Source organism: Cynoglossus semilaevis, chromosome 12 (assembly GCF_000523025.1).
Source record: "Cynoglossus semilaevis isolate Cse_v1.0 chromosome 12, Cse_v1.0, whole genome shotgun sequence".
Lineage (NCBI taxonomy): Eukaryota > Metazoa > Chordata > Actinopteri > Pleuronectiformes > Cynoglossidae > Cynoglossus > Cynoglossus semilaevis.
Genome location: NC_024318.1, coordinates 15,730,680 through 15,740,872, shown reverse-complemented (window position 1 = coordinate 15,740,872; position 10,193 = coordinate 15,730,680). Strand labels below are relative to the sequence as shown.

The 10,193-nt window shown below is 37.5% G+C and overlaps 1 protein-coding gene across 1 annotated transcript in view; it reads left to right on the top strand.

The window, feature by feature from the left end:
* pcdh15a (protocadherin-related 15a) overlaps positions 1-10,193 on the top strand; it is a 206,765-nt gene that overhangs the window by 21,969 nt on the left and 174,603 nt on the right. The window contains exon 4 of the mRNA XM_025060675.1: positions 2,519-2,575. The gene's annotated coding sequence lies outside the window, so the exon portion shown is untranslated. The remainder of the gene's footprint in view (positions 1-2,518; positions 2,576-10,193) is intronic.

Below are 10,193 nucleotides of genomic sequence, written 5' to 3'. Positions count from 1 at the left end.
TGGCTCGAGTTGTTTGGCACAGAGTGGCACAGTTATATCTTGTCTTTGGGACCACACAGAGTTTAAAGTATCAAGTACTGTTAACTCTGGTGCTCCATCCTGTGGTTTGTATTATTTAGCACTTCTCCTTGTTCACTGTTATGCAGATGACACAGCGCTTTACCTCTCTACCGTCCCACCAAGTTCTCTCCTCAAGTGCTTAGATACAGTTTTGGTTCAACTCAAACTGAAACGGAATTCAATTTTATTGGTGCAGACAGTTGTTCAATCAGACTTATGAGCTCTTAATGTCTTTGTGTTTTATGCGGATGTGTTTTATGGATGTTTTTAAATGGGCTTTAAATAAAGGGTATCGTTATTATTACTATTATTATTATTATTATTATGTAAACCAATCACAAGCTCCATAATCCCTTTCAAAAACAAAGTCGTAAAAAAAGCATCATAAACAAAAGCTAACAGGTAATATGGATACAGTCCAGTACTTACAGGCTGAAAGGACGCTGTATGTTGTAGTAAAGCAGAACAAACATACTGTACGGAAAATGATCATTTGTCGTTGTTTTGCGCAGATATACTGAGACAGTGAAAGACGCCTGATTCTCCTCACATAAAGTCCCATATGGTTGTTACCCTTGGCCTCGCAATTAGTTTTGCTGACTCACAACAGTTATGTGTCAGTGAAGCCAGACGCAAACTGTAAAAGGCAATGAAATAAATTCCGTACAGCAGCTTTTACACTCTGATGGAGCAGAAATTAGAGATCAAGGATAAAGGAGGAGGCAACGCTAAAGGGAGAAAAAAAAAAAAAAAACCTGATGAAAACAACAGGATTTGCCTGTCAAGCACTTGTTGTTCACTGCACTGATGGAATTCCAACCTGTGATTAGTCAGGTATGGTGTTTGCTTCTTCACGTCTTCTTGTATTATATAGGACTAGAACAGAAAATGACGCAAAAAGTCATATTTGATGATGAATCAAACATGTTTTACTGTATCAACTGCACGTCATTTAAAAATCTGCGCACAGTTTGACCCATTTTTCACTGGTATATTTCTTCAAGTGTGTCACTGCATGTCAGGTTCAGAATGAATGAATGAATAAATTGGGATTTTGAATGCGAATCTCGAGGATGTCAGACTTTACGGATCACTGGCCTTTCATGTGAACAAATATAATTTTTAAATCTTTTTTTTTTTAAATTGACAGTAATTGCAATCACAGTGAAGATTTTTTGGTTTTTTTTAACAGCAAATGCAAATTTACGTTTCGTCTTCAAAGACACGCAGCGCTGTTTTCAACATTTGGCTCAGGGCATGGGAAGATAAGTATTTCCAACTCAGTGGGGCTCTGCAATTTTAACTAATGGGAGTTTAATCAATTTGATTATTTAAACGACTCTCGGGGTTTTATCATGTAGTTAAAACTGCATTAATTCTTAAGGTCTCTGCCGACTTAAGTCGTTTCATTATGTGGTTTTATCACAAAAGAATTGAATGTTTTCGTGATTGGGAGCCACGTGTCAAGGCAAGGGTCACCGATAATTTCATAAATGTCTTGTCTGAATTCTGATCAGCAAACTATATATATAAAACATTTCTGTCCATCTCTAATGGGTTTGAGGCGTTTGTGATGACAGCAAGTTAATTAAAGTTTAGCTCAATGATGTAACCATTGTGTGGACAGACACAGTTTGATTTGTCAATAGGTTGCTGAGGAGCACGTTTTCTTTGAGTACCTCATTCCAATCTCCAAGCATTTTACTTGAAAAATGGTTGAACTGAAGAGAGAACTTCAGACTGAATGCGGCGGGAAATGTTTTATATATCGCTTGTTATAAGAATCAAAGTTTTGTGCTGACGAACACTTTACCTTCAATTAAAGGGAATTCAAAGATTCAAGTCACATTTACCAAAAAAATCAGTAATCATTATTGGCTGAAAAAAATGCTGCCACTGCATCTTTAAATAAACCCAAGCCACTCCAACTTTTAGACAAAGTTCAATCCCAGCCTTGATCTGCGTATTGATTACCAAATTTCCCTTAAGCCTTAATACCTAAAAATGTTTGTTTTTTTTGGTTTGCTATTTCCCTTAAGCCTTAATACCTAAAAAAAAATTTTTTTTTTGGTTTGCGTTTGGTTTAGAGTTCAGAGATTGACAAAGACAAAACCCGATCAATTCTGCCAAGCTAACTACATGTGACCCTAAGGGTGTTTAGAATACATCACCCAGGATTCAGCACAATACATACACATTTAAAGTACAAGGCTGCTCCTAATCTCTCTCTCTGTCTCTCTCTGTCTCTCTCTCTCGCTCTCTCTATCCGTCAAACACGAATATTTCTAAAGAACAATAAAGAGTATTGTTTGCTCCACTGAACTGCAAAATAAAGACTGACGGAACACAAGGGATACACTGTATTATCTGAGAAGGCATTCATAAATCACACTCAGGAATAAATACTTGCTGGCATTGACTAACAAATACTTCTGTATGTCTTTTCTTTTCTTTACAGCTTTGTGAATTCTGACTTAAAGACGGGATGTGGCGTGAACACAGGAAATTAAATCAGGTAAGTCCTTTGAATTCCTTTTTGCTTGGTGTAGTTGTGATTTCCACAGGTTCCTCCTATATGGATGGTATATGGAGTACATCCTGTGTGTTTTTCCCCCTAAGGCTGACTACAGCATCTTGTAGATAGTACTGAATCAGAGTGTGAGAAATGTGGAGGACTTTAAAGTATTTCGTTGCTATGTTTTATTGATGTTGTTAAGATGATCTGGCTTGACATTTGCTGATGCTTCCTGTATCAAATACATCTCCGGCTATCATTAAAGTCTCTGTCCAGGATCTTTCTCTTAAATAATTTAAAAGGAGCTGCATCCGTGTTGACCATCCCTTAAACAGCCTGTGTGAAGGTTCTCTTGGAGAGAGTGTTTCTAGTCATTTTTTAAATCCGCCAAGATACAAAATAGACACTTTTCAAAGCCGACAGAGTGTGGACATTAAAAAAAAGAATCACGCTTGTAATGTTTGCTATTGAATATTCAATATTGAATGATGCACAGTGCACATAATTTGATGGTTCCTGCCTTACAGCAAATGTCTGCTTTCAAATCCACCCTTCATCTTCACTCTCAATCCAAATAGGGAGGGTTGTGTCAGGCTGAGCATCTGCTGTAAAAACTGAGCCAAATGAGTGAGTGGACTGTACTGCAGTGGATACACTCAACGGAGGGAAAAGGTTAATGCAGGTAATACCTCGAGAAAAAATAAAAAAAAAAGGTGGGAAACAACCAGGAATAGATAAAAGCTAAGCTGTGGTAATTAAAAGAGATGGTGGTGGACAGGAAAGTCATCTTCACCGGTGGAGGTCTTTCATGTCCATTTTGCAGATGGTTTGCGAGGCTTCCACTCTGTCATCCAGCTGCTGTAATGTGACCGCCCCCACACAGAAACGCACAGAAAAAAACAAATCAGCTGCTTTATGTTAAATGTGTGAGTTTTTTATTACTAACAAAAAAACGTTTGGTATATTTTTTTGAATGCACCCATTACTAACAAAAAAACGTTTGGTATATAATTACTTTTTTTTTAATGCACCAAAATTAAACAGAAAAAATAAGTTCTTCTTTTGGTGAATAACAGTGCAGGTTTATTTATTAAAAGGCAATAAATAAATAAAAAATCATAGACTGGTTTACATCATCTTCAATTTCTCACTCCAAATACCTCCCAAGTGATAAGCTAAACATTTGACCTCACTATAACAATGTTGTCAATGGAGTATTGCGAAATATAATTTTATTATCTAAATAGTATATATACAGGATTTTCTATACAAAAACACATTACTAATAACTAAACATATTCCCACACCTTTATAATTATGGCAGGACAGACTAAATGTTTAAACAATGTTAACAACAGATAAACCGATAAACACCCACTACACCAAACGCCAAGTTTTCCCTGTCCCAGCATGGAACATATTAGTAGAGCTCTCCAATGGCGCGCGTTTCCACCTGGGACACTTTATGCTGCCGGACCAGGAAGTGCAGCGCTTCGAGTCTGAGTATACGTTTCTGCTACGGGTTGAATGGTGAGGCTGCAACAGTGGGTACCTCACTGTTTGCTACGATGTTGAAATAAACAGATTTTGTCGGCGATAAACTTAGTTTGTGGTTGTTTGTGTACTCTGCTCGAAATTTAAGCGGTTTAGCGTTTAGCATGTCGGCGTGTATGTCCGCATTGCAGTATGGGTAGCGTAGTCTATATAACTTTGGGGCTAGTTCTACTTCAGAATATCGGTCCCAGGTAAACAGAAAAAAAAAAAGAATATATATATATGTATATATATGTATGTATATATATGTATATGATATATATATGTGTATATATATATATATATATATATATATATATATATATATATATATATATATATATATATATATTCGACAAAAATGCGATTTTTATTTCATTTTAACTTTAGTGTCCGTAACCCCCGCCGCTCTCAATCATTAAGCTTTCTCCCGGGCCTGCTCCATCTTACTCTTTTTTATTTTTTTGTTTGTCACATCCAAGACAAAACTGTATGGAAGAGAAACGTGGTTCAGACCAGAGGCAGGCTGCACGCATCAGCAACACATTCGCTTGGCAAATAAACCTCATCCTTTATTAAAGCACCATCCTTTACTAATGGACATTAACATAGAGATGTGAGTTGTTTTTGTGAGTTAAAGTCTTCCGTGTTTTTTTTTTTCTCTGCGGTGTACACAACTTGAAAGAGGTTTATCCCTGGACCTGCTATGTACTATGCTAATGTCTGTGCTTCACCAAAACATCGCTCTTGATCTCTCGTTCTCTTCTCAACCCACACAGACTCTGTCTTTGCTGTTTCCTCTTCTGTTGCGATGTTTCACTCATCATATTTTCCCCCAGCCTAATCCTTGACCTTAGTTCAGCTTCACTGGCTTCAGGGTGAACGCTGGTTCACTGCCACGCTGTAGGACTTATATCTGAACCTCGGACCTTTTCTGGGAAAAGCATAGAAATGGCAGCTGTACAGTTTGTACCATATGTTGATTCACTTCTCTGTTGATGGAGATGAGAAGGTGTTTGGGGCAGTTGTGCAGGGTAGGGCATTATCAGGATCACTGAATTGTCAGCACTTTGATGTGAGTGGAAGTCGACGTCCCTTTGGCAGAGTCGAAAAGTCGAACGCATTTTTTCTTCGTGTGTGCTCTAAAATGATATTTTATCATCAGTTTAAACCAGTGTTTCCCAAACTTTTTTTCTGGGGACCCATATTTTAAAAGTCACAAAACTTCGCAACCCAAGTCAAGAGACATTATTCCTAAACTCCTGGGAAACATGATGCGAGACAACCAAAAAAAAAAAAAAAGAAATCTCTTGCGACCCACCTGAGGGTCGCAACCCAGTCTTTGGGAAACAATGGTTTAAACCTTTCAAAAAAATTTAAGTACTCAATGCCGTAGTGTGAAACAATCACTCTGTTACAGTAATAATAATAATAATAATATTAAAATCAGTTTTGGGGCTTATCTGTCCATATATTTTCAGCCATATGTTAGGACTGTTATGCTCTCTAAAATCTAAACAATATACACTATATTTATTTTGCAAGTAATATTCATTAAAATATATGTTTTCCCAAACATGTTCTTGTGCAGAGTGAACAGCAAATACCTTTGAATGAAAGCCAGACCGTCAGGATCATGGGCCTGGGCTATAAATATTCCATTAGTCTGACAACTAGAGATATTGAAACCCTTTGTCATAGATGAAATATGACTGCATAAACCTTATGGGGTGGACGCATAAAATAATATATTAAACTACATATATAACTGGGAAAAAAACATGAGTAGGACTTCAATAGCTTTCATTTTTGCCTTTGTTTTCTTTGGACACAGCCTCTTCCTCTTTCAGAGATTTGTTTGGGAATTAAAGAGTAATGAAGGCAGGGAGCTGCAAATGGCGTCGGGCTATTCCACAATCATATAATCTCCTTTATCACTTAGGTCCTGAAAGTGTCTTCTTGAGAAAGAAGGTAATCAGTGAGCTGTTTCTAGTCCTTACATTCCATTATGAGGCTGATGAAAAGGTGGAGACGCACCCTAAAGTAAGTCTTTGCAGAGCTTTTTGTTCACAGCATGATGTGAAGTGAAGCCCAGTAAAAGACACTTGAAAAATTGAATGCCTCTTTTTTTTTTTTTTAAACCAAATCCGTCTGTTCTTGCTCATCAAGACTTATGGGCTGTTCTGTCGCCTGAGAGTCTGTTCACATCTGTTTCAGTTTTTTTTTTTTTTTTAACTTTATAATTCTGCTCAGGTTTGAGTTTCACTATTCTCTGTGTTATTCTGAAGCCGTGTTGAAGTTGTGACGGCATGGGAAAGTGATGAGAGGATGTGCCAGCACTGTCAGTTCTTAGAGTGTGTAGCCATCCTTCCTGTCCTAACATATTCCAAGAAACACCATGATATGTTGGAATTGAGTATTTAATGGATGGTGGAAAAAATCAACACAGGACTGCAGCTTTATGGACTTTATTTCATTTATATTTTCACGTACACTTTTCTTCTTCTTGCAGAAATTAATTTAAATTCTTGGGATTTTAATGCCAGCCCTCAAAGGATGCAATTATGGGACAAACATTTTCATATTTACTTTAATGTGTGGCTTAAAAAAAAAAAAGAAAACATGTTTTTTATATCTAGATGTAAGCGACGGTTCACAAGATCAAAGTCCAAAGCAAAAGTTTAATTATCTTTTTTCACCAAGTTAATTCGTAAATTGCCAATAAATTCAAGTAAAAACATTTAATTCAGTCCCTGAATCTGAATCAGTATTTTTGTACCATTATTCTACTACTTGTTGTAGCCACTCCATGTTCCCCCTAAACAGTGCGTGTGTGGAATTGCGCACTGCTCAGAAATTCTCAGCCCTCAAAAAATCTCAAACTGTGTTGTAGGTATTAATTTTTTTAACCATTGATCCGAAAAATAATGCAAAGATGTATCTCACTGAGTGACAGGTGTCCAGCCATGGAAGGAAGGAAGGAAAGCAGGAGGAATAATCCATGTAACTTGAGAAGATCCGGGTTTTGAGCTCGTGTGTAGGCCCAGACACATGAAAAATTAGAGGGAACATTGCCGCCACTGATACTTGTTTAGGTTAGGTTTCAGTAAATACGCAATAAAGTCAAAGTCATTGTTTCGACAACAAGGACAGGGAAACGAACGGCTGCGGAAATGAACGCGTGTTGAGCCCAGGTGAAAACATCCGAATGATTCTATAAATGAGTCCTGCTCTTCAAAGAGCTGCTGTTATTGGGCCGCGTGGATACGGTGTTATAAATAATGAGTCTCTTTGAGGTGATTTCTCTTTGTGCAGCAGTTATATGGACAACTGTGAGTCGGTCGGCGGTTGGCGGTGGATGCCATGTTAAAGTGGGCTCAAGAGCATTTCTCGTTGAAGGGTGGATTAATGTTCTCTGTTTGATCCTTTTTTCCACCATTGCTTTATAGCTTTCCCATCTTGATGCTATCTCCTGATGGCATCTGCGCCCTTCATCTCCTGCTATCTATAGTACCATACACCACAGGTCCTATACGGAGAGGGAAAGAACAGGCACTGCAGATTATTGTAGACCTTACTAGGAGTGTCAAACTCAATCATGCCAGGGGCCAAAATGAAAAATGTACTCTAAATTGTGAGCCACATAGCGTTATCATTTATTGAACAGTATCGCATTACTTAGACGTGGGAATTCGGGAATTTGACCACTGCGTTTTTATAATCCAGAAACTATAAGATTAGTCTCTTTGAGATCTGTTGGGCCACATTAATAGATGTGGTGGACCACCTTTGGCCCACGGGCCTTAAGTTTGACATTTGGCGTACAATTATGTCGATGATTTGAGTGATTTAATTTGGTTTGTCAAAAAGAATAGAACATGAACTTGAATCTAGAGAAACTGCATCTACCAACTTGCACGCTTGAAAAGTTTTCTCCGCGTCCACTGCTTCTTTTCGAGTGGACACTCTCAGCCTGAAGCGATTTAAAACTTATGCCATAAATATTGCAGGCCAGACTGGACTTTCATGGCATGGATGAAGTTAAAAAAGAACTTCTTGTCAGAACTGGAACGCACAGATAATGTGTACAACAGGTTAATTGAAGTTTTCTTATGGAAAGAGAGGAGGGTGGATTTAGTGTAAAAATATTCTTAAGGTTTTGGTGAGTAACGTGAGTGTAGTCTATTTAATAATGTTGTAGTTGTATTATTGATGCTTTTTGGTGTACATTATGTCACAGCCGTGTCTTTAGCGATGGTGTTATTGTGGCTACATGAGGTGGGTTTTGGTGTACATTATGTCACAGCTGTGTCTTTAGCGATGGTGTTATTGTGGCTACATGAGGTGGGCGAACGCCTCCCTTTTCGAACAATTCGGTTCATGAACAAAATTTTGAAACAAAATTTGTCCCGGTTATTGTACCATAACCGAAAAAGAGACAATAATCTTGCGTTGTGATATTTCTTCTAATTTTTTAATTCCATAAATCACCATTAGAAAGAAAAAGAGCGAGAAGAACATTGGAAGTGAAGAAAGATTATATGTTTTTCAGATCTAGCCGTACGGTATGGTTTAGCAATCGCTTTAGTCATCGATCGGTACCATCATTAAGAACAAGGAGGCAATAAAAGAAGCTAAGGTTCAAAGGAGTGACTGTGATCACCAAGCAAAGATCTCAGACATTAGAAGAAGAGGAAAAGAATTGCTACTAATTTGGATCAATGAAAAGTAGTTGGCCGGTGACAGTATTTCGACAATGCTGTCGGCGGCCAACAATAATTTACAACAATTTATCAGAAAGAAAAGCAAACATTGTGCAATCATGACTCCTGAGCTCCAGTAAGGATGAATGAAATTGCCTTTCTTATTTATAGCTTTATTTTTATTCAGTTGTGTTTGTCTTAGATCCAATTATTTTCATTGGTTTCATCCATTTCACATTGATTTCTATGGGGAGAATCATTAACTGATAATTTCAGTATGGCTATAGACGCCATGAATACAGTGGAACCTCGGTATCTTCGTTTTTTTTAGGAAATGAGCGTGTTCAGCTGCTTAGGAGAACATTACCAGTGTTTTTATTGGTCACACAAAGACTGTACAGGTGTAGTGTTTGTTCTAAGATAATCTGACTGACATTAAGCTGAAGTAATATTATGGGAATACTGATAAAATACAGGATTTCTGCGTTGTTTCTAATAGCATTATTCATTATTTTATATCAGAAAAGCTACTACTTCAATTTTGAAGTTTTGCGTGGATTTCACTTTAAAATTTTTTTTTATAAAGCACTGGAAAAACAAAAGTATATCTTCGGTGTGTTGTTTAACGGGATGTATTGATTTTCTCTGAGTGATATAAAAAAACAAAACTAATCTTGTCTGTGTACGCGGACATTTACAACAATCACCATCTTCCCGAAGCATTTGCTTCGTATTTAATTGACCCTGGTCTGCACAAGCCGTCTCGTTTTGAATGATAGCAGCCTCTCTCTCTCAGTTCCAGCCATTTAAAAAGTTGAAAGTCTATATTATCAAGGTGAAAATGGCAACTGCTCTCCTCAGCGCTAATGGAATCTCCTGGTGGCCCCTGGCCATAAACGTAATAACCTGTGGAATCTGTCAAAATCGCTCTCTCTCGCAGGCTCCCATTGTGCGCTCCCAGAGGACGAGAAAAGGCACAAAGATGGTGATAAAAGAGAAAACATTTTCATTACAGTCCTCTGTTTTGGTTCTTCTTCTGGGATTTCAAGTAACGGATCAGCTTCTCTGCCCGTGTGAGCAGCCCGGGGACATCGTAGCTCACAAGCTCAGGCTGCCATGCAGCTGCAGGGCAGCTTAATGAAGATATTATATGTGTATATGTATGTATATATATGTGTATATGTGTATATATGTGTATATGTATGTATATATATGTGTATATGTGTATATATGTGTATATGTATGTATATATGTGTATATATGTATATATGTGTGTATATATGTATATATACATATATACATATATATATATATATAAATTAAAAATTAAATTACATATGGTCATATCTAGTGTCTTCAGCTGATAACCCATGCAGTCCCGG